Source organism: Triturus cristatus, chromosome 12, assembly GCF_964204655.1.
Source record: "Triturus cristatus chromosome 12, aTriCri1.1, whole genome shotgun sequence".
In the NCBI taxonomy this organism is placed as follows: domain Eukaryota; kingdom Metazoa; phylum Chordata; class Amphibia; order Caudata; family Salamandridae; genus Triturus; species Triturus cristatus.
The window spans coordinates 195,273,859-195,298,230 of NC_140595.1; the positions used below are offsets into that span (position 1 = coordinate 195,273,859).

The following is a 24,372-nucleotide window of genomic DNA, read 5'->3' on the forward strand; positions in this document are numbered from 1 at the left end:
TGCTGGCAAATGTCACAATTAAGAACACAAGCGCGAGCTTGTTTATATAAACCGCACCACCAGTAACGTTGTTGTAACAGAGATACAGTAGCTGCAACGCCGGCATGGGCAGATGCCATGCCCTCGTAAGCCGCTAATATCAAAGATGGTCTGCTGTCCGCGTTGGGAATCAATTTGTCACCAACGTCGTTAATCCTCACTAACGGGACGTTATCAGGACTTAAGCGATAATGGTAACAAGAAGGGAAACCTCTAGGATGTTTTTTTCCCTTCTCTGTAGCCGCAATAGCTGCCAAGATGTCATCATCGATCTTACTTTGTGATCTTGTAACTGCTGCTACTAAGTATGTCGCCACTGCTGTTTTTGCTGCCTCGTCAGCTAGGCTGTTGCCGACAGCATGGACACCAACTCGTTGGTGACCAAGAGTGTGAATAGCATTCACGAGAGGCAGATGTTCTTTAAGTTCTGCCACTCGAACCCAAAGCGTTTTATGCTTAATTGTGCTACCTTTGGAATCACGATAGTCATTTTGAGACCAAAAATGTAGATTGTCGTTGTAAGATTGTACACAATAAAACGAGTCACTCACTATAAGAGTAGTGACTCGAGGATCAGCAAACTCCAGTGCAAGCACCAGAGCACGAAGCTCCGCCAACTGTGCGGTACAATCACCCAATGACTGCGTATGCACGACATCAGATTGGAATTCACTTTTCACGAAAGTACCGACCACAATTGCGCAGGCCGCTGAATAGGCATGCTTCGATCCAGTAGCCGGTTGCGCAGAACCGTCAGTGTAAATGACACAATGGTAATCCTCGAGTGGGCGCAAGGACAGAGGAGCTGGATGAACGAATTCATACTGTAAGAACTCTTCAGTCTGTAGAGCCGCATCAAAGATATATGTGACGTCGGGCGATGTCAAGGAAGTGGCCCATTGTATCCACCGTGGATGCAAAGCCTTAGAATTAGGTACACTTGCTTTTGTCACCGCCTCAAGGGCAGGATATGGTGTTACCACCAACATGCGTTTACCTTGCAATAGCGCTCGTTCTTTCAGAATCGCCATCTGCACTGCCGTCAGAACTTTCTCGACAGTCGCAAATCGCAATTCAGCCGAAGTGTACAGGTGTGATTTGTAGGCAATGGGGACGGTGTCGCCCTCATTGAACGTTAAGTACGTGAAACCCACTGCACCCGGCACAATTCCTATGACCAGGTTAGTGTGGTTATCACGCGTCAGTAAGTATTTTGAAGCAAGAAGGTCAGCTTGCAACGATTGCCATATAGCTGAATGCTCCGGCAGCCAGCATGATTTGGAAAAAGTAGGTTGTACCAAGGCATAAAGCGACTTGATACGCTGGGCATAATCAGGAATGTACGTTCGACCGAAATTCAGAAAGCCCAGCAGAGATTGCAATTTCTTCAGTGTCGTAGGAGCACGGAGGCATGCGCATTTCTCTAGGAAGTGCGGAGCCAATCCTCGACCTTCATTATTGAGTTCGTATCCCAAAAACAACACTGTATATTCCGCAATGTGAGACTTCGCAAAGTTGAATTTGTAACCGAAGTCTGCAAACAAAACAATAATGCGATCAACGCGACACAGATGCGGCCACAACTCGTCATCTGTGAGATAAATATCATCCACATACGAGTAGGCATCAGGGTCTATGCTCTCTAACAGAGAGACCACACGAGCGGCAAAGACACCAGGGCTGTTCTTATAGCCCATCGGTAATCTTTTTAAATGTTTTTGTTTGCCGCCCGAGGTGAATGCTGTCCATTCACTACTAAGAGAGGACAGGTTATGGCTATAAAAGCCGTTGGAAATGTCAAGTGTGGTTTTAAACCGTTTTCTCACGAGACTATCGACGAGAGCCGAACTGTGGGTATTCTGTACTGCACATGTCCGGCAATGAGAGTTTAAATGCCGGTAATCCAAAACCAGGCGGTACGACCCATCAGGCTTCGTCACAGTGAATAAAGGATTATTCATTGGTGACACACATGTTTCAATTACACCTTGATATTCCAATTGTTCAAGGATAGCCGCGACGTGAGGTCTTGTTTTGCGACGCATGGGCTATTGGAGTTGTGGCTGGGGCGAGGACCGCAAGGAAATCTCATGGCTGGGGGACAATTTATCCCAGCCTACCTGATTACGATACAAAGCAGGTGCAAGCACCAGAGCCCACTCCTCGGCGAACTTCTTAGCTTGGTCCTTCGGCACTGTGTGCGCAAAGGACGGGAGGATCATCTCCTCCCCTCTAGGAGCATCTAAAATGAAAGCCGGGGGCCAATCAGCCTCTGCCAATAGAATATCATACGAAGAGGTTAGATTATCCCAAAAAATCCCTTGAATCGTGCGTTGTATGTCACCTTCAATTAAGAGGACTATATTATACAGTCTGTCAGGGGGAGCCACTCTAGTGTCAGCAGTTTCTACAGTTCTGAACGTATCAGTTGCTGTCGCCACCAGATATGGACGCAGTGCTTGTCGCACTACTGTAACTTCCGCCGCGCTGTCGAGCAGCGTTAGTGCCCATGTCAGGTTCTGAAGCTGCGTCCGCACTATCTGTGGCATACCTCGCTGTTAGCGCAGCAACTTTCTTCTTCTGAAACGGGGGTCGTTGACGTGCAGACTCGTCCTGCTTGCCTTTGCCGTCAGTCTGACGGGGTTGCTCACGACTTTGGGCACCCCGTCCTTTCCCACGGTCTCCGCCACCGGATTGTGAAGCCGATGTTTCCTGTGAAGAACGAGGAGAACGTTGTTCAGAAACCTGAAACCTATCAGGTGACTTAATACTAGATCAATCGCGCAGATCATATGTGCGTTCACTAGACGACTGTACGGGTGAGGCAGGACAAGACCCCTGTTTCTGTTGCTGCTTCCCCTGTTTCTTTGCTCACCAATTTTGTTTAGGAAAATTAGGGCGTTCGTCTTTAGTAGACGAGCTCACCTTAGTTTGCTGTACTATATCAGGAATTATCACAGTAGGTTTAACACCTAAGGCACTGCGGCCTATGGTCCTATAGGCTTCCGCAATTATTTTAGCGAACTCCTTAGGCCTTTCGAGTTCGTCCACGCGGTCCAGCTTATTAGCTACTTGGAACTGCATGGCATCGCCTTTGAGGTTGCCCATTACCATGGAAGCAACCACATCGAACACCCCGACAAGCCTCATTCCCAATTCAACAGCAGCCTCCGCCCCGTGATTCTCTTGAACACGTTTAATGACGGAGGGTAGTACAGACATAGACGGAGTGCCGAAGCACTTCGAGTAGGTCGCGGCAAAGACCTTGCCCCAGTTTGCGCAATCGGCCATATCTGGGACTAAGTCTTTCGGCAAACTAATGGTGAGAATCCTGTGTTTCTCCACAGGAGAGGTATGCGGAAAAACCGCCTCCAGTTGTTCAAATTTCTCAGCAAGCCAATAAGGTAAATCATCCTTATTTGGGGGCGCTTGCCCATCACCGAATTAACCATAACAGGACTAATAACCACCGCGTGGTGGTCCGTTGGTTGTCCCACAACAGCAGGTGCCCCCACCTGCACGTTGCGTGACACGCACTGCACTAAAGCCCTATGAACTGTAATCAGGGCTGTGTGTAGTACCCGCAACTCAGCCACCGCCACCGTGAGATAGCGGGGATGAGGCGTAAATCCGGCTAGCACCGGCCATGTGGCCCCTGCAATAGACAACAGGCCCATTCTAGCCGGTGCAACCGCATGGGGAAGGGCGCCATTAAACCAAATGGTATGCTGCCAGGCAGAAATAGGAATTTCTTGTGTCCTATACGGCGTATAGACTGCAGGTAGCTGCGTGGGAGTATAGTAATGAAACGTATCATCGTCTGCATCCACCGCCGGAAAGGTCACCCAAGAGTAAAACAACTCATACGGGTAGGACGCATCAGCGCTCACCACAAAAATACCAGCCATCCCATCATCCGGCACCCCATACATCGTCAAATGACGGTGTAGAGGTGCACGACTATGCGCGGCTATGTCAACCGCCATAAGGACACACTAAAGAGTATCAACGATATCAACAGTAGCACTGGGGTTCAGTAAAAATAACCTTTTTAATGATCAAGCTTGAAAGAACCTATTAGTCGAAACATAGGTAGGTTAAACCCGTCACTCCCGTTAACCGGAAATAAGAGTGAGGGTGTTGTGGACTAATATAAGCACTACTGAGGCGTTTCAAATCAATCGACCAAACGTTAGGTGCGCCATGTTGCAGGGATTCTGCTTATGCATAGAACTATGCACAGGAAACCAGGACCTCAGTGAATTGTGGTGTACCAAAAACTCACCTCAGAACCCAGAACCCCTTATCCGACCAGCATCAGTGTCCCATTCGTTATCCGAGTTTTATCTCGGCGGTCCCAATGTATAGACAACCCAGAACAAGCGACTTAGGGTATTCTCAGGAATGGTGGGAATCAGAAATACCTGTTCGTAATTATTCTCATATCAGTCCACAACAGAATAAACAGAGACACGGTAAAGTTTAAAGAGTTTATTTTATAAACCTCGTGTCCTAAGATGCAGTACTTTGGCTAACATAAGCAGACAAATGATTAAGATCAAAACCATGAGCATAGTTACAATACCTTAGAAAATGAAAGGAGTAATCATAATAAAATGACAGTGGATGACAGCCACCTTCCTTTCGCTAGTAAACTAATATTATTATTATTACTAATAAAAGGTCTCTAGGCTTGAATGGAGAACCCCATACCGTAAAGATTAGCTAGCTTAGTGGAATCACATCACAGGATCAGCTAGACTCTACTCCTGGGAAAGCTCTTCTTCCGAATGTGTCTAAAGCATGCAGCCCTGCAATATTAAAAGCACTCGACTTTCAGGTATTTGCAGCTGCGTGCGTGTTATGGCTAAATAGTGGGCCGATCAACCTGAACCCAACAACATGCACCATCTAGCGACCCAGACTGTTTCTTTACACAATGTTCAGACCAAGGTCGCTGCTCACTGTTAGGGATGTGAACAACAGACAGTTCTCATGTGAAGCAAAGGCGAGCAAGCATTTCTCAATTAATAACATGTAACTACAGTGTCGTGTGCTAAAGCAGCAAAAGTGGCAAGATGGCTTTCTAACATCTAACGCGGTTGTGCTAACTTAGCATTGTACGTATATAAATAGCAGTCTTCACTACAAGGGTCCTACCAGGAATGATGTCTCCATACATTTCAAAACCCCAGCAGATGTCATCAAACAGAGGAACACTCCGTAGTGACTGTTGTTGGTGATTATTACCCATGCTAGGTTGGTACACAGCACTGTGCTTTTTTTCTCTTACTGCATGGCCCCTTCTCGAGTGCATGCATGTAGCGTACAAAGGGCACAATGTATTGACAATGTTTTTAGTTTTTCACCTTCGCAAATCGTGTTTTGCCCAAAGCTCCAGGCTTTGAAGGAATGAAAAACCAAAATGCATGATTCAACAAGCATTTGCAATGCAATCGGTCTCGCCTTTGGGATTTAGCTATGCACAAAATTATCCATGGGACCACCTGCACTCTCTTTTCAGTTAAAGCCCATTGCCATGTAGCATGATGCCAGAAGCAAGCTCCATTATGGAATTTTTTTATCTTATCTTTACTGCGATAAAGTGAAAATATGAGCCCTAATTTCAGCATGGCTCCAGAGACAGGACTGACTTTTAAAAACAGTCAATTTGATACCTTACTCAGGTCTTCTCAGAATCTATCTGGATAAATCAGGCTGAGGGCCGCAGGATGGGACCGTGTGTCTGTCATGTCTAACAAACAAATGAGACACACAGCTGTTTGCAACATGTTTGTATGTTTTGTGACAGCGTTGCACTGTGCAAGACATTTGAATTTCAGCTGCAGCATCAACAGAAACGGCAGACATAACACTGAACAACTGTATAAAGAAGGCCCTGCTAAACCAATACAAAATATTTATCTAGGTTAGGGTTTGTAAAGCGCTACCTGTTACATGAATTTCGGAATGTAATGCTGTTAGCAGTGGCTGTGCACCACCTCAAGCAAGTCATCACTCCTCTAACGTGCCTTTTCACAACACACAAGCAGTGCTTGCACACAACTGCCGCTCAGGGAAGTTTTAAGAATTTTGGGGGCCCTGGGCCAAATTTATTTTGGGGGCCCCTGTTCAGAACAGCTTTGATTTTATGATCCAGTTTCAGCTCTTTGGTAAAATTCTAAATGTGTGTACATCGGATATTTAGAGATAGTGATGTGTGTTTTCAGTATTGTACCACAGCAGCAGTTCACTAACAATACTACGCATAATCTGTCACACCCTCCCATTTCTCATATGTATAGTACTAAAAGAAACTTTTTATATTGATGTTGCATGAAACATAAACACATTTTGTCTGCAAATTGTCTGTAGTAGACTCTCACACATTAAAAATAAATTATAGAAAAAGGCTATTTACAACAAACCATTTAAAAAAGATTCAAGGCCACCAGGGCAAGACTCGCTTCAGAACAGAGCTGGCTCTATCAGGGGGCCCCCTAAAAGGCTGGGGCCCTGGGCCAGAGCCCGCTTTGCCCATGCCTTAAAACGTCTCTGCTGCCGCTGGCTTGTCTCCTCGGTTGCATGTCAATAGGTGTGCATAAAATAAGACTCTCCCTTATTGGCTGCAAGTTATATGCCAGCAGGCTAGGTTGCTCCTGTATGTGGGACATACCGGGGAAGGAGGAGGCACCCGAGCAGATGAGCCAGCGGCAGCTGTGTGTAAGCACTGCTCGAGTGTTTTTAAAAGGCGCATTAGATGTGTGATGTTTTCTACGTAACATGAATAAAATCGGTACTCGCGTAGCTAAAACTGAAGGAACATACTGGGGGGAGAAGGAGGCATCCGAGAGGATAAGCGATCGGCAGCTGTGTGAAATTGCTGCTCGAGCTTTAAAGGTATGTTCACTGCACTAATAAGCAGGGGAAAGGAGGAGGCAGCAGAGAATACGAGCGAGCTGAAACACACGAACAGCTTTTAATGTGAAGAAAGTGGGAGGGATACTGCGCTCTTTGCCAGCAACAAATGGTTTCTATATTACTAGCCGCTTTCAGGCAGCAGCAGGAACAAGTTGGCCGCCCTTAGTTTTTCGCGACCTCCTCTTGTTATGCTAAGTTGCGCTAATAATGCGCTGATAACGCTCTCCTCCCGGGTCTTCTCACAAGTAATGGCATACGGTGTGTTCAGCAGTATCGTGCGCATGTGAAACAAAAAAGATGAAAGACCAACAAAATAGTTACAGAGAATTTATTCGTTTTAACCACATTTTTGACTCTGCCCCCATTGCACTTAGGCTCACATTTCCCATATTTTCTTTATGGACGTCAACCGTTGCTTGGGATAAACTGCTTGATTAGGCATGCACAGATGCCTTTAGGTGTGTATTGTCCTTTCTGCATGTGATGCCTTAGAGCTGAGTGTGCAAGTTATCTATACACGCTGTTTTTTAGGAGTTCTTAGATTAATCTTTACATCAATTGCTCATAACTAAAGTGCTTAAACTTTGAGACATGGAAAAGACAACCTTTGGGGGATCAACACTTTCTGAACCCTCAGTATGAAAGGACCCAGGCCGGGGAAGGCGAAGCCGGACCCGATAGAGGCCTAGGGTGGAACGCCGGCCGGCGGCGGGACCCCTCCACGCCACGCCCCCGCAATTTAGAAAACCCGGCTAGGCCGGGGAGGGCATGATAGGCCCACAAACAATGGAAGCTCCCCCCCCCAATCAGGGGGCGAGAGAGGTAGGCAAGGGGGAGGTTAAAAGGGGCCAACGGCCCAGGAAAATTCAATTTCAAGGCTCCCCCTCGCCGCATAAGAAGAAGAAGAAAAGTCCCCCCCCCCTCGAGCTGAGGACGGTGCAAGGAGCAAAGGCTTACCCGGAGGCGACCTGCGGCAACCAGCGACGAGCAGAGGCGGCCAGCGACGACCGGAGATCCATCGGAGTTTTTTGGCGCCAAACAGAACGGCGGAAAACCTCGTCGGGAGCCAGCGGCGACAGGGCCCACTCGGGGCAAGGAACATCGTCCCCAGGGGCGGCAGGGACGGCGAGCAGCGAAGCCCAGGGGGAGGTAGCAGCAGCAGATTGCCTGCACGGCGCCGTCTTCACAGCGCGGCCCCCGCCATCTTGGGCACGAAAGGAGGGGAGCAACAGCCACCGGGAGGAACAGGTGGCGACGGGGACCGCGGGAAGGACACGAAGCCTGCGGCCCTTGCAAATTGAGCGGACACCCTACGGAACGTGCCGCTGGTTGAGCCTTGCGTGGTGCGCTAAGGTTCACGTAGAAACCCACCCTTTCCGGACCGGGAGTCAGCAGGCGCGAGTACCACCAGGGGTCGTTCGGCGCACGCTCGGAGAACAGCGGGAACAGCCCCGAGCGTGAGCGCGCAACTTAGCCAGGCCATTGGAGGAAGCGAGAGACCGAGGGACGCGCCCTCTTAAAGAGACAGGATCCCCTTTTTCTCCGTGGTCCCTCTCTGGCCGGGTGTTCGACACAACGGATGTCTTGGGAGTCAACTTCCAGATGCCGGCGCTGCCTGGCACCATGCCAGGCAATTACTCGGAGGTCAAACCAGTACCACATAAGACGACCCAAGGACTTTGTGGGATCCCATGACCTACGATTCCAGACTAGGAAAGTCACAATGGCTTTGAGCAAGCCAATGAGGAAAGCCACTGCAGCAGGTCCCCACAATCGCCTTCGTAAGGTGTAGAAGAAGGATGGGAACAACGGCATCGGGGGTTTCGCGCCTTCGCAGGAAAGACGGAAAGGAAGGCCGCGCCATCGCATGGAAGGCAGAATTTAAGGCCGGGGAAGCCAACCGGACCGGTGAGGAGGGCGCAAGGACGCTACATGGCATTTCGCGCCTTTTTCGTCGGAAGGGAAAGAATGCGGCGATCACCCCCGCCCCATCTGTCGTCGAGGGACGGGCAGGGTCCACAACAGAATCCAGACTCACGGGCACTTGGAGCCAATACGGCGGTGCCCGGATCAACAGGGGCAACGACCAGGGGTTGGCGAAGAGCTGGATCGAAGCTGGGCAACTGGCGACTTCGAGCGAGCAACCGGGGAAAATCACCGAGGGTCGGTGCGGGCGGCGGTGCCCCCGAAAGGCGGAAGACTGGTGCGGGCGGCGGTGCCCCCATGGCGAGCCCGGACGCGTAATTAAGTGAAAGAGGTAAGGAGCGGGGCTGCGCGAGGCTAGGGTACGGCCGAATCACGTTGGTAAGCCAGGGTTGCGGCCAGCCTACTCACAATCGCTAAGACCCCGCCCCCGGCATTGAGCACAGTAACCCCGTTTTTTAGAACAATAAGGAAGGGTCTAATAAGGTTTGCTCTGCGGTTTATAGGCAGTTCCGGGATGAAAGTTAAGAGCTCACTATTCTATAGTGGAAAGTTAAGTGGTAAATTCCAAGGAGCAAAAGATATCTCTTTTGAACGCAGTAGTCTGCGGTTCGGTTTACGTCATATGCAGGCGGTAATCTACGGGGTACAGGTTCTTGGCAGCAGGCATAGTAACCCTCTGCAGTATCTTCGCCTAGGAAAATGCACTCACCGTGGTCTGGTGGGCGCAACTGACTATAAAAAAAAAAAAAAAAAAAAAAAAATCAGCATACTCAGCTGTCCGGTAGGTCTTGGTATTCGATCCCCAAATGGTTGCGTTACAGAAAAGGGATTCACTATAAAGATTGGGTGGGCACTCCTGCTTGAATTCAGGCAGTTTGAACCAAAAAAGGTTTATTCAAGAAAGTTTATTCGCCTTAAGGAAGCCATCACCCGGTGCGGCAGCACCGGTCGCACCGCACCACCATACCGCGATAGGGGCCCGAGCATCTGCCATCGCACACGTCTCACGAGGAACGGAGATGTTACAGCGGTTACGAAAGGTGGAGAGGGGTTCGAGCCCGGTAAAACAGACCCGAGCTTTCACGGAATGGGCCCGATTGCTGTAAAACGCCGGGGAGACAACAGGGCCGGTTTGTAGTGCTGGGGGCGCCCTGGGTGATAATGTTTGTGGGCGCCCCCCGCCCCTATGACCACGCACTCGCTGGCACCCTGTAACAGTGAACAAGTCACCAGGTCCGCACGCTCGCAGAGGCGCCGAATTTGTTATATAGCGCCTTCCGGCCAGTGTAGGGGGCCGAGCACTGGGCATCGCACATGCAGGCATCTAAACGCAACAGGTTTTACAGGCGTTGACTCACGCCATCAAAGCATCGAGAGGTGTCCTCTGCCTGTAATGTGTCAGGCTGGGGCAAGCATTCGTCGTCACCCCTTTTTACTTTCTTGGCTATATATATAAATCTTGTACATTTGGGAGCACAAAGGCTCCAATGAGAGGCAGTGGTTTTGCAGAATCTTTGCTGCATCTTCCCCTCCAAGGTGGATTTTCTCCATGACCTAGTTTGACGGGGGCGATCTACCCGCCGAAGGATCGACCTTCATACCAAAGCCCCCGGGATGCTCTTATGCTTGTAGAGGCTTCCAGGGCAAGCTGCAATAAGCTGATGCGGCGTAGGTGTGTGCGCAGGGGTCTGGCAGCAGCGATTGCATGACAGAATACTGACATAAATATCATGTTTTCTTTTCTTTTATATAGCGCGATAAGTATCAGAGCGCTTTACACGAGCACTTTACATGCAGTGCACAGAGACAATCAAGCATAGGTCGAATACGGGTATAGGAAAGGATAAATAAGCCAAAGGACGGAAAGCGTAGGAAGCAAGCACGCAGAGGCGAAAAGAAACAGCGCAGTTGGGAGTTTTTCTTTGAGAATAGGAATCGTTTGATAGCCAAATTTACTCCTTTTGCAGCATGGTTGAAGTTTCTAATAATGTATAGGTTGTAAAAAAAAAAAAAAAAAAAAAAAAAAGTCACTGATTTCAAACATGCCTACTGGTTGTGCTTGCCTTTCCCACACGCGAGGGGCGGCTAGGGGTAGGCAAGCTCGGAAAGTCACAGACAGAACTATGCATTGGCTTTGCTTTCGGAGTCAAAAGCATGCAGATTGCAAGGCATGGAGTAGAGCTTAGGTACGTTAATACCCGGACTTTCATTATTCTAATGTCGCAAAATAGGTGCACCTGGGTTACAGGTGAAAATCAGGCCTTGTGCTGGTTCAGACCAAGCACTTTCCAACCATACGGGCTGCCTGTGTGGACACCGCGCAAATTCACCCCTTGTTGTCCCGTGTGTAAGTTAACATTTTGTATACGCTGAGTTACACACCTAGGAAAGTCGGTAGGCCCGGTTACAAGGCAATTGGGTGTTGAAAGCTAGGTGGGGCGGAATGGCTCCCACCGGTGTACGTTTAAGGGCTGTCAGACAAAACACTGGGTTCATTCACAATGCAGCAGTCACAGGCACAGCTTCATGATCCCTTCGTTCAGGCTACAAGAGCACGTTCGAGCCCATTGCTTGGCAGTACTGGTAATAGGAGAGGTAGGGCAAGGTCCGGAAAAACAGTCTGTCTAAATACGGATGCCCCTTTTGCTTAGTTAAAGGTCAGGTCTAGAGGAATCCAGTTTAGACACGGGGCAGAGAAGTGTTGTGTTACAGTTGGGTTAATATTTCAGGCAGCACTCAAGAAAAGGTTTCTTTGGGGTCAAACAGGGCCCCCAATGATGATTAGTGGAGGGGAATCACCGAGAGTATTTGCAGTAATAGTAGTGAACTGCTGCAGTGGTTCACCCCACAAGTCCCAATACCTTACAAAGTACCATTCAGAAAAGTCTCACCCTGCATCACCATATTACAGCGAGAAACTCAATTACGTGGAGTACACAGGGAGATTTAGCTATGGAGATACCTTCCCCAGCTAGAACAAACCAGAGGTATAGCATCCAGTGAGGTACAGCTGCACTTCCGATACGAAACGAAGACGCATAGCGGGCGGTGGTACCAGCAAGATTGGGGCATAAACGAAATGATAGATATGTGTCCCCGAGGGTGTAGGACAATACAAGTGTTGTTGGCATGTGGCATATTATAATTTTCGGTAAGAGCACAACCAGGACAGGGCAGTGCAAAAGCCACCCGTGGTCAGGGCGTTGGTCAAGACCAGGCCCCGGGGAATCCGTGTTTTCGGCTAGGGGAGAGCCCCCCCCCCCCCCCCCCCCCAGTTTCCTCAATGTCAATTACGAAAAGTTAGCCCAGTATACCGGCGCCACGCAGCAAGCGTAGTTAGAGGAGGCAAAGCCCAAAAAAAAAAAAAAAAAAAAGAAATCCTGAAGAGAGCTGATCATCTCCGGGGACAAAGCTTACAAGGCCCAGGGGTGGATGTCAAGCAGCACGGGTGCATAAAACTGGTAGTAGTCAGGGCAGACCGCACGAGGACAGGAAGAGACAAGTTCAGGCGGCACATCGTGGGCATATTCGAGCTAGGAGGTGGCGAGTAGGTAGCGAGGGTAGGCCGAGCAAAGGGGGGAGCTCCCTCCGATCGAGAAACCGTAGGGAGCGTGGCGGAGCTGACACGAGGAACCTAGTAGAGAACGAAAGTACTAGGAGATAGATGAAAGGCTCACACAGTGTCCTTGGATGCCTCACGCCAGGGGCACTGGGGGAGCCGTTGGGCGGCGTGCCGCCAGAGAAAGAACAGAGATGACACTCCTGCAGGACCCCGGGGATGCCTTACGGCAGGGGTACAGACGGAGAAGATGACAAGGACCCAGCCGCAAGAAAATAGAGTAGATGCTCAAGTAAGGTCCTTGGGATGCCAAACGGCAGAGACCCCTGGGAGAAGGGAGGGCCCCGAAAAGATACAGGACGAGCGGGACGGCACTTGCAGCCCGGGCATGCCCAGAAAGGGACACCCTCCTAATCGGTAGCAAGTTGAAGCCTAGACCCGCGAATCGAAACACAGGGATTGGGGCCCCTCCCTCCTCTCCCAGGCAATTGGGGCGGCTGGGGTCCAGAATGGGAATAGAGAAAATAATGAACAATAGATAAAAGTGAAACATGGTCGTTGAAGGACTATAGTAAGACCATGAATGTTGAAATTTGAAATAGGAAGATTTCATGTTACAAAAATGTTTGTTGTAAATAAAACTGCGACCTTTTCAGGCACCAAGAAGTGGTCACGTGGTACTTAAGGGAAAAGCGCGCAGAGATGGCAGCAAACAGGGGGGGAGCGGGGAGGGAGCGCTCGCCGCCTGGACGGGGTTAGGACCCAGGCCGGGGAAGGCGAAGCCGGACCCGATAGAGGCCTAGGGTGGAACGCCGGCCGGCGGCGGGACCCCTCCACGCCACGCCCCCGCAATTTAGAAAACCCGGCTAGGCCGGGGAGGGCATGATAGGCCCACAAACAATGGAAGCTCCCCCCCCCAATCAGGGGGCGAGAGAGGTAGGCAAGGGGGAGGTTAAAAGGGGCCAACGGCCCAGGAAAATTCAATTTCAAGGCTCCCCCTCGCCGCATAAGAAGAAGAAGAAAAGCCCACCCACCCACACCTATGGATACGGGCGTCGCAGCCGTAGGGGCGGAAGGGTAGCGGAGCTGACACGAGGAACCTAGTAGAGAACGAAAGTACTAGGAGATAGATGAAAGGCTCACACAGTGTCCTTGGATGCCTCACGCCAGGGGCACTGGGGGAGCCGTTGGGCGGCGTGCCGCCAGAGAAAGAACAGAGATGACACTCCTGCAGGACCCCGGGGATGCCTTACGGCAGGGGTACAGACGGAGAAGATGACAAGGACCCAGCCGCAAGAAAATAGAGTAGATGCTCAAGTAAGGTCCTTGGGATGCCAAACGGCAGAGACCCCTGGGAGAAGGGAGGGCCCCGAAAAGATACAGGACGAGCGGGACGGCACTTGCAGCCCGGGCATGCCCAGAAAGGGACACCCTCCTAATCGGTAGCAAGTTGAAGCCTAGACCCGCGAATCGAAACACAGGGATTGGGGCCCCTCCCTCCTCTCCCAGGCAATTGGGGCGGCTGGGGTCCAGAATGGGAATAGAGAAAATAATGAACAATAGATAAAAGTGAAACATGGTCGTTGAAGGACTATAGTAAGACCATGAATGTTGAAATTTGAAATAGGAAGATTTCATGTTACAAAAATGTTTGTTGTAAATAAAACTGCGACCTTTTCAGGCACCAAGAAGTGGTCACGTGGTACTTAAGGGAAAAGCGCGCAGAGATGGCAGCAAACAGGGGGGGAGCGGGGAGGGAGCGCTCGCCGCCTGGACGGGGTTACGTTAAAGCTGGAAGACATGCGGGGGACTTGTCCAGCACTGATTTAGTACTACGAACACAAGAAAATACCTGAGCATGTCTCCTGAGAGCTGCTCTGCCAGCAACCCCTTTAATCTTTGCCGCTCAGCAGTCTCATTCTCCTGGAAGCCTCTCGGGACTCCTCCAAAACAGGATCCCCTCTGGACTGGGCCCCCAGCTCATGATGACATTCTGACTGGGAGCCTGACTTTTCCTAGTAAAGGGGTATTGTAGTGAGCGTACATGCCAACCTTCGTCTGAAGCAGGATCAGATGGGGGAGTAAACCTCTAAATGCGGAGCTATTCTACGGGTTTCCAAAGAAGGTTCTTTAAAATCTTATTGCTTCTGCCTTTCTTTCGCTGTCTTATCCGAAAGCAACGATAGCCAATGAGAGAGCTACTTTGTGTTGGCTGTGACCAATGCTAGGTGGGGCGAGAGCTCTGGACCGTCCATTATAGCCTGCAAATGGTTCTAAAATAATAGCAGCCGCCTGTCCTGTTTCGTTACAGTGAACGCCACTGCAGCGAGCCCTTATACCCGGAACTAAAACAACCAGCAGTAACACAGTAAAACACCCACAAAAGAACACTACACCGGAAAGTATTTTTATCTGTGATCCAGTAAGGTCAAAATCGGCAAGAATCCATCATATATAATCAGAGGGTTTTAGTAATGTGTCTTTTGAGAGCGCGATTACAACAAGATAAGAATGAGCCCGGTGAGTCTGTAATTCTGCAGTTACATGCGGTAAGGTAAACCAGTTACAGAGTTGGGGGCGGACTGTTTTTGCTTTTAAGAAGTTACTAGCACATGTCTGTTGTGCACACTCAGCGAGTTCCAGGAAGGCTGTTACCCGTGGCTTGGGAGGAACTGTCTATTAGTTGGACAATATTAAGGCAGAACGGCTCCTCGCTCGTAGTGGGTGAAATGCAAGTCACTTTCACACTGCCGAATGCGCGTTGTTTTTATACTGTTTGAACTGTGCCCCCCTCTGTCGCAACCAACTCGGCTCGGTGAGGAGATTACGCTTCCGGATGCCCCTGGGCAGCACAAGTTCAGGTCAACAGTCCCTGCAGCCGGCTGGCAGGAAGACCATTCCCCAGCGAGGTAACATAAAAACAATGCAGATTGGCAAGGCGCTTAGGTTTTTTTTTTTAAAAAGGGTTCCGAGCAATGACACATAGACCCTGGCAGTCCCGCTCTTGAAAGATTATGCCCGCAAAGCAAGCTCCTACGAGCCTGCTCTCACTGCCAATGTCCGAGAGCCGACTCACCCAGACTCTTGCCCCCACCCCAGGCGATCACACACTGCCGCTCCCTGGACTCCGGTCCGTGCGTTTACCAGGGCAGTAAAAGGGCCAATAGTCGTGGAAGGAGACATGGCCGTCATAAGGCGGGACTAGCAGCCTCTAAACCAATCAGAAGGCAGCATTTAGAAAAAACAAAGCGACAAGCCAATGAAAAAGTGGGTGGGAGAGTGGGCGGGGTTTCCCTCACCTATAGTGTATACTGCATGCCTCGCAAAGCGAGCAACGCATGCGCTGCACCGCTAGCCGAGGCCTAAAAATAGCATCGCCAGTGGTGCAGTTCATTACAACACACAATCTCAAGATTACGATTTTGTATGAGCTGCAAGGAAAAGGGGCAGCAAATGGGTTTCCCCTTTTTCTTCAAACATCAAAGGATATTTATCAATGGTCTGCAGTTGCTCCTGTTGTCAGAAAGGACTGGTAATTTAGTGCCTGACCTAATAAGTTAGTTAGCAACAATGAGGGTTCTTGTTCTCTTGTAAAGTTGATCCAAATATCGGAGTCGAGCGCAAAGCGAGAGATATATGCTTAAACTAGGAAGTTGATATTGGTGCATCCCCATGCTCGTGGGGTATGTCCCCCGGGCACTTGATGATAAGTCCTCTAAGAGGTTTCACTGTTGTATTTAATGTTGTGAAAAAAGGCTTGTTGGTTTATTTCAACGAAAGCTTTATTGACTCTTGTTGCTTGACAAAAATCATAAACTTTATTTCCCAGAATTCATTGTAGGTAACATACAATGGAGAAGTGTGGCTCAATGGTTAGAGCGGCAGACCTCGATGCAGAGCACTGGTCCGGGACCAGGGTTCGATTCCCGTCGCGGCAGGGTCTCGGGCTATAAATTCCGCGGACCGGATATTCTTGCCTCAGTGCCTATTCTAATCATGGGTCCCACGCTGCAACTCTGGGCAATAGCTTGTTTAATCTCCACAACGGCCCCAACAGCGCTGGGATGCCTGGCCTCACCATGGGGGTGCCCAGGAGGGGACACCTCACATGGAAAGCCAGGAAGGGTTCCTTCAGCGGTATGAGTACAGCGCTGAGATACCCGTAGTGGTGATCGGCGCTATATAAATACCTATACATTTACATTACATTTACAATCCTGAGTGATCATGATTATATACGATCCCAATGCATTTCGGCGATATGCCTTCGTCAGGGGATGTTCCGAAAATAATGGATTGAAATGAAAAAGATGCACATAATACACGGGGGAATCCTCGCCCACATATTGTGAATCATGCTAGTGTCGACGATGTGAGGTGAGGTGTTAGGCAATATATAAGTTGTAGATCAAGTAAATACCTATCCAGAACAAAAATATATAAATCAGGAGAATTAGAGTTGAGTGTAAGTGAACGGCGTGTCTAACGGCGTGATATTATTGATAAACGCTAACTGTGGCTAAGTGAACTGTTAGAAGAGGTTATGAAGGGTGATTAATACATGATGCCGTGTAGATATTATATGGAGTCAGAGCGTGAAGATAAAGTTAGTTAACCGAACTGGTGTGACTTAGTCTCTTGATGCCATACTGGCTAAATAAAACTAGCAGTAAATTGGACATAAAATATCCTAAACTTCGGATGTGTACGGATAGGTTATGTGTGGTGCTAACCGAAAAAACGGTGGGGAACTCGGGGTAGTATAGATAAAATGACGCTTACCGAATACTGGTGGTGAAGGAAACTCGCAGCGTCTGTCGTTAGCAAAACGACTTCTCGCGATACTGTGGATAACGTAGTTGGCGTGCTAGGGTCAATATAACGTGTGTTTTGGTGAAGATAGTAGACATAAAGGGACGGATCCTGGTATGTGGGTTAAAGGGTAAACACGAATAACGGACTACAAATGATGATAAAATATCGGGTCTGGTGAACGAAAAGTGCATTTAAAGTGGATTGCTAGGAAATCATTATAATGCGGTGGAGGCACCTAAGAACAGAGCATTTTGTGTGAACAATGATAATAGGAGCGATCATATGAAAGTATAAAGAATGTATAAAAGAATATATAAAAGAACTATATATATGGTGATTAACCAGACTTTGGTTGAAGCAATGAGTAAGAAAGATATTAATTGAACAGTATTAGCATCTGTAAGCCTTTTAGAGGATCTTCTACATGTTCTTTAACTGATTCCAAGACGTTATCGAAGAAGTGACGTAATCTGAGTTTTCTCATTAGTTTAAAAAAAACGATATTGAGTTCAAGGATGTTGGTTAATGAGAAAACTCAGATTACGTCACTTCTTCGATAACGTCTTGGAATCAGTTAAAGAACATGTAGAAGATCCTCTAAAAGGCTTAAGTTTGAAAAGTACCTTTATGCCACCGGTCAGTCATAAAAGTCTCGACATGTTTGAATCTGTAGTCAAGAACTGTTACCGAACACACCCACCTTTGAAGGATGTGAGCGTCTGATCCACGGGAGCGACAAGAAGGTTCCCACACTCTCTAACCCTATCCACAATAGAGTGAATTAACAACACCCTCAAGTAGAAAGGCAAAGAGAGATGTGGGGACTGAAAACGGGGCGGAACACGCTTCAAGTCCCCCAGCTGGTCTTCTTCAAGGGCCGGCGTAAGGAAAGACCTAAAAGGAGACAAAGGGGATATTAGTACAACTATCCTATTTTCTGGACTCCGTAAACTACTCTGTTGTTACTTAAGTTAGTGTTCAGTAATTCTTCCTCTCTCTTACCAGCTGGACATCTCGTGATGCTTGGAAGGACTTAAAGGCTGCAGGGAAGTATTTTCAGACACAAGGTGGCTGCAGGCAGGTACTGAGCATTGCCGCTCCTAGTGATTAAAAGGGAATATACAGGGCAAAGGATACAGGGGAACCCTGCTACAAGAACTCAAACCACAAGGACTTAGGCAGCTTGCACTTCATAGAGTAAACACAAGAAATAGCACACGCTTGTTTTAACAGGCTGCTCACACCTTAATCACTGAAGGGTTTAAGGGGGCAAATATCTTTGCTGCACACCGCGCATTTTACAAAGCTGCAACTCTACCCACGGAAACACAAAGTAACACCACTACTAATTACGCGCACCGCGCGTTAGACGTTGCCGAGTTCAAAATTAAATGTCGGTAAGCCACTTGCATTACCAATACGCGCACCGCGCGTCCAAAAACCAATGAACTGCCCACGAACCAAACACTCTACTTCGGGTTGCTAATTAACCCGCAACTGCCCTGCGCCGGGAATCTAAGACGGCAGTAAAGGAGGGCGACCAACCTACCCCTAGGATCGGGGGGGGGGCAATGAAAAAGGGAGAAGGAAGGAGTTATATCGGAGAACTTTCCTGAAACAACCGAAATCTCAGCGGCATTAACAAGGCTTACCGCACAACATACAGGAACGAAGCAGCAGTGACGCTATAAGCGGAGCAGTCCTCTCGCTTAGACGACACTCACCAAATGCACTCGACCTTGGCAGGAAAAACTACACGTACAACGTGCGCGGGGAATCAGGAGTATAGAAAGGAATCAACCAGGCAGGAAACAGGATCTACGAAACTGAAAGCCAAGCACTGGCTTCTTGGCAACGCCCCTATTTAAGGAGGGAGTGTACACAAAGTCCGCCTCTATACACCACAGACAGGGAGCGTCAGCAAAGAGCTTGCCCTCTTGTATTGAACTTTATTGTTCCCAAGCAGCCAAGAGGTCAGATACGAAGCCCGAGGGGTAACAGTTCTCCCACCCAAAGGCCTATTTACCGGGCGGGGTTTATCCGGGTTTAGGGCATGAAACCTTCGTACCAACACAGGAGCATGTACATGTTCAGCGGGCTCCCAGGACCTGTCTTCCGGAGGGAATCCTAGCCAATCGATTAAATATTGTAGTTTGCCCCTACATCTGCGGGAATCAAGTATTCTTTTCACTGTAAATTCCAAATCATCGCCTACTAAAACAGGGGGAGGAGGCGCTTCTGGATCTGATGAGGGTTGATATTCTTTCAGTAATGACACATGGAAAACGGGGTGTATTTGCATTTCTGCTGGTAATTCCAACTTCATAGAAACAGGTGACACTTTCTTAATTATTTCGTATGGTCCTATGAACCTGGGCTGCAATTTACGAGGGCCTTCTAACCTTAGGTTCCTGGTAGATAACCATACCTTATCCCCTATCTTATAATCAGGGGCTTGACAACGATGTTTATCTGCTTGTCTCTTCATAGTGTCTTGTGTCTTTTTTAACTGTCTAGAGGCCTTTTCCCAGATCTGTGCTAAAGTTTTATGATGTTGATGAACTGCAGGAATTTGATCTAAGTGACACGGAACAGGGAGAGGTAAAAATCTAGGGTGATGAGCTTGTGCAAAGAAAAATAGAGAAACCCCAGTAGCCGAATGAACCGTGTTATTATACGCAAATTCGGCCAAAGGTAATGCTAATACCCAATTGGAAGTGACGGTGGAGAGCAAACATCTAAGGTATTGTTCTAATGTTTGATTGGTTCTTTCAGTCTGCCCGTCCATCTGTGGATGATAAGCAGTGGATAACCGATGATCTATCCCTAAGGCTGTACACAGCCCCTGCCAGAACCGTGAAACAAACTGGGCGCCTCGGTTCGTTATGATTACTGACGGAACGCCATGTAATCGAATGACTTGTTCTATAAAAATCTGAGCGAGTTCTTTTGACGTGGGCAGTTTCTTCAATGGAATGAAATGTGACATTTTGGTGAATAAATCAACCACCACTAGAATAGTGGTATAGCCTTGTGCTGAGGGCAGATCTGTAACAAAGTCCATGCTGACAGTGTGCCAAGGAACGGAAGGAATATTAATAGGACGCAAGAACCCTGCAGGAGAGGTATGTTGAGACTTTTGTCTAGCACACACACCACATTTAGAAACATAACCCAGGACGTCCTTATTAAGTCCTTTCCACCAAAACCAACGTTTGCACAACTGCACTGTCTTTTCGCCCCCTGGGTGTCCTGTTAAGGAAGAGTCGTGACACCATTTAATGATTTGTTGTTGCAGAGGTACTAAAGGAATATAAACTTTACCATCATGCAAATATAACCCATCTTTAATGGTACATAATTCATGTTTTACCCATTCCAGAGGAGAAACATCTTCATATGCGGTCATTAATTGGGATAGAAGGGTCTCAGTTATGTGTCCCTTTTGGCTACTCTCCACTATTTTGTCGATTGGAATGAGGGGAGAAGGTTCTGTTATTTGGGCCTTGTGTTCTGATCCCAATCTGGACAGGGCATCAGCTTTCCCCTGCTGGGTTCCTGGACGATATGTAATGATATAATCGTACTCGCTAAAAAACAGTACCCATCTCATCTGTCTAGGTGTTAAAGCCTTGGCTGCCTTGAAAAACTGTAAATTGCGATGATCAGTGTAAATCGTGATGGTATGTGGAGACCCTAATAAATAGTGTCTCCATTCCTGAAATGCAAGTTTGATGGCCAATAAATTCCCTTTCACCAATGGTATAATTCTGTTCCGCTGGGAGTAGAGTTTTTGAGAAATAGGCTATGGGATGTAAACAACCTGTAACAGGGTTACGTTGCGATAACACCCCTCCTACCGCATATTGTGAAGCGTCTGCTTCCACAAAATAAGGTTGTGTGTTGTCAGCATGACGCATCACCGGTGCAGTAGTGAACTTTTCTTTGAGTTGCAAGAAGGCGTTTTCAGCTTCTTCTGACCATACAAAAGCCTTCCCTTTCCGCAACAGTCTGGTAATGGGAGTAATCAAGTCAGAGAAATGATGGATAAATCGTCGATAAAAGTTGGCGAACCCTAAAAAGGATTGCACCTCCTTCACAGACGTTGGACTAGGCCATTTGACTAACGCTTCTGTTTTCTTCGGATCCATGAATATACCGTCAGGTGATATAACGAATCCCAGGAAATCCACTTTCTTAGTATGGAAATTACTCTTATCTAGTTTGGCAAAGAGATGATGTTCTCTTAGTTTTGTGAGGATTTTTGTGACATGCTCTACATGTTCTGCTTCAGTCTTAGAGAATATCAATATATCATCAATGTACACGATCACGAAAATATCTAAGTATTCTCGAAAAATGTCATTGATGAAATATTGGAAGGCCGCTGGGGCATTACATAATCCGAAAGGCATGACACAGTACTCAAATAAACCGAACTTCGTTCGAAAGGCGGTTTTCCACTCATCCCCTTCTTTGACTCTTATTAAATGATATGCGCCTCTAAGGTCCAACTTGGTGAAAATAGTGGCCCCACGTACTTGATCTAATAACACAGGTATTAGGGGCAAGGGATACTTGTTCTTGATGGTAGCCTTGTTGAGAGCGCGATAATCAAGACAGGCCCTGAGACCCCCTTCGCGTTTAGGAATGAAGAAGAGAGGAGAGGACACAGGGGACGTAGAGTGACGTATGAACCCCTTATCTAACATTTCCTTGAGGTATTGTTGAAGATAAGTAGTTTCTGCCTCAGTCAATGCATATACTCGACTCACCGGCAATTCGACTCCAGGAATCAGGTCTATTCTACAGTCATAACTTCGGTGAGGAGGTAAGGCTGAAGCCTTTTCCTCGTCAAATACCTCTATGAACTCTGAATACATAGAAGGCAGAGTATCTAGTTTATTCATGGCACAGCACAACGGAGATTCCCATTCATGGGCCTCTTTATAGCAATGTAACACACAATGAGCAGATTTCAATGTGACTGTGCATCCAGTCCAATCAATAAGAGGGTTATGGACTTGCAACCAAGGTACACCAAGTATAGCCCCAAAATTAGGGGTGTCAATGAGATCGAACACTATCTGTTCAGAATGTCCGTTACTGCATACCATGGTCAAAGCAGGGGTGTGATATGTTATCAGACCAGACGATAACTCTGTTCCATCCACTGCTCTTATGGGTTCTGGTTTTGCCTTGGGAACAAACGGAATATTCAGAGTCCGTGCCAATTGAATATCCCAAAAATTACCTGTCACCCCAGAATCCAAAAGAATGGATAGATTCTTGCGACATTGAAGGGATAAAACAAAAACCACTGTTATTGTAAAATGACGGGCCACAGGAGTAGACATACTTGCTACCTCTACAGAGACCTTATCACTCCACCCACTTGAAGAAACGGTCTCTTCTTTCTTCAAGGTCTCTTGTTTCCCGATGAGAATAGAGTAGGCTCACAAACCGCCACAGACTTAGAACTTGTCCCTGTTTTGGCAGGACATAACCACAATACAAACAGAGATTCTGTTTTCTGCGTCTATCTTTCTCTTCTACCGTTAAAGGGTTTCTCAACCCTCCGATCTGCATGGGTTCACACGTGTCTTTCTGATCCTTATTGTCCTTCTTGTCACTCTTTACAATCATGAAGCGAGCAAGATTTCCTTTCGCTTTTTCTCCTCTTCTTTCCGTTAACCGATGACTCAGTTTTACTGCTAAATCTATAAAGGCATGACAATCATCTGGGGGGTCTACTATGTGAGACAATAAATCTTTCAACTCATCGTTCAAGCCTCTATAAAACAATGAGGTGCGTTTCTCCTCAGGCCATTGAGTCTCTACTATTAGTCTATTGAATTCCGTTATGTAAGTGAGAATGTCTTTATTACCTTGTTTTAAACTCCATAATTCACTATCACTGGCTTGAACATACGTGTGACGCGCAAACAGACTCTTCATTTTCTCTTTAAAGAGAACAAAGTTGTACAGGAGGGATCATTGTTTTCAACTAAAGGCACGGCCCAATTTGCCGCATTACCCCCTAAATAGGACACAACAAAGGCCACCTTAGTAGCATCATCAGGGAAGGCTGAAGCCTTACACAAAAAATGTAATTGGCATTGGTTGAGAAAAACACTAAACTTAGTACTATCTCCGTAAAATCGTTCTGGAACTGCCAATGGAACGGGAACGGGTGTATGTACTGAGACCTGTACTGTTTGTGGATTAGTAGGGCTGCCAGCAACAGAATCGCCAGACAATACAGGCGCCATAAACCGGGCCGGTTGAATGTATGTACGTTTATTCTTGACTGAGGGATTTTCCTCTGTACTGTTTCTTCTCTGGTGTTTTTCTAACTCCATATGTAAATGTTGGTTTTCTGTTCTAAGTCTCCCTACTTCTTTCTGTAACTCTACAAGTGCAACGGCCAAGTCATCAACTGTGGGGGGGGCTAGTTGGCTATCTAATCCCACACCAGCTCCTTCAGGATTCATCGTCGCTCGGGTGGATCTAATTCGTGGGCTTGGCTTTCTGTTACCGAACACACCCACCTTTGAAGGATGTGAGCGTCTGATCCACGGGAGCGACGAGAAGGTTCCCACACTCTCTAACCCTATCCACAATAGAGTGAATTAGCAACACCCTCAAGTAGAAAGGCAAAGAGAGATGTGGGGACTGAAAACGGGGCGGAACACGCTTCAAGTCCCCCAGCTGGTCTTCTTCAAGGGAAGGCGTAAGGAAAGACCTAAAAGGAGACAAAGGGGATATTAGTACAACTATCCTATTTTCTGGACTCCGTAAACTACTCTGTTGTTACTTAAGTTAGTGTTCAGTAATTCTTCCTCTCTCTTACCAGCTGGACATCTCGTGATGCTTGGAATGACTTAAAGGCTGCAGGGAAGTATTTTCAGACACAAGGTGGCTGCAGGCAGGTACTGAGCATTACCGCTCCTAGTGATTAAAAGGGAATATACAGGGCAAAGGATACAGGGGAACCCTGCTACAAGAACTCAAACCACAAGGACTTAGGCAGCTTGCACTTCATAGAGTAAACACAAGAAATAGCACACGCTTGTTTTAACAGGCTGCTCACACCTTAATCACTGAAGGGT

The 24,372-nt window shown here is 47.8% G+C and overlaps 1 protein-coding gene across 1 annotated transcript in view; it reads left to right on the forward strand.

Moving 5' to 3' along the window:
• Positions 1–24,372, forward strand: part of HYDIN (HYDIN axonemal central pair apparatus protein) — a 2,467,744-nt gene that overhangs the window by 1,789,477 nt on the left and 653,895 nt on the right. The window lies entirely within an intron of this gene.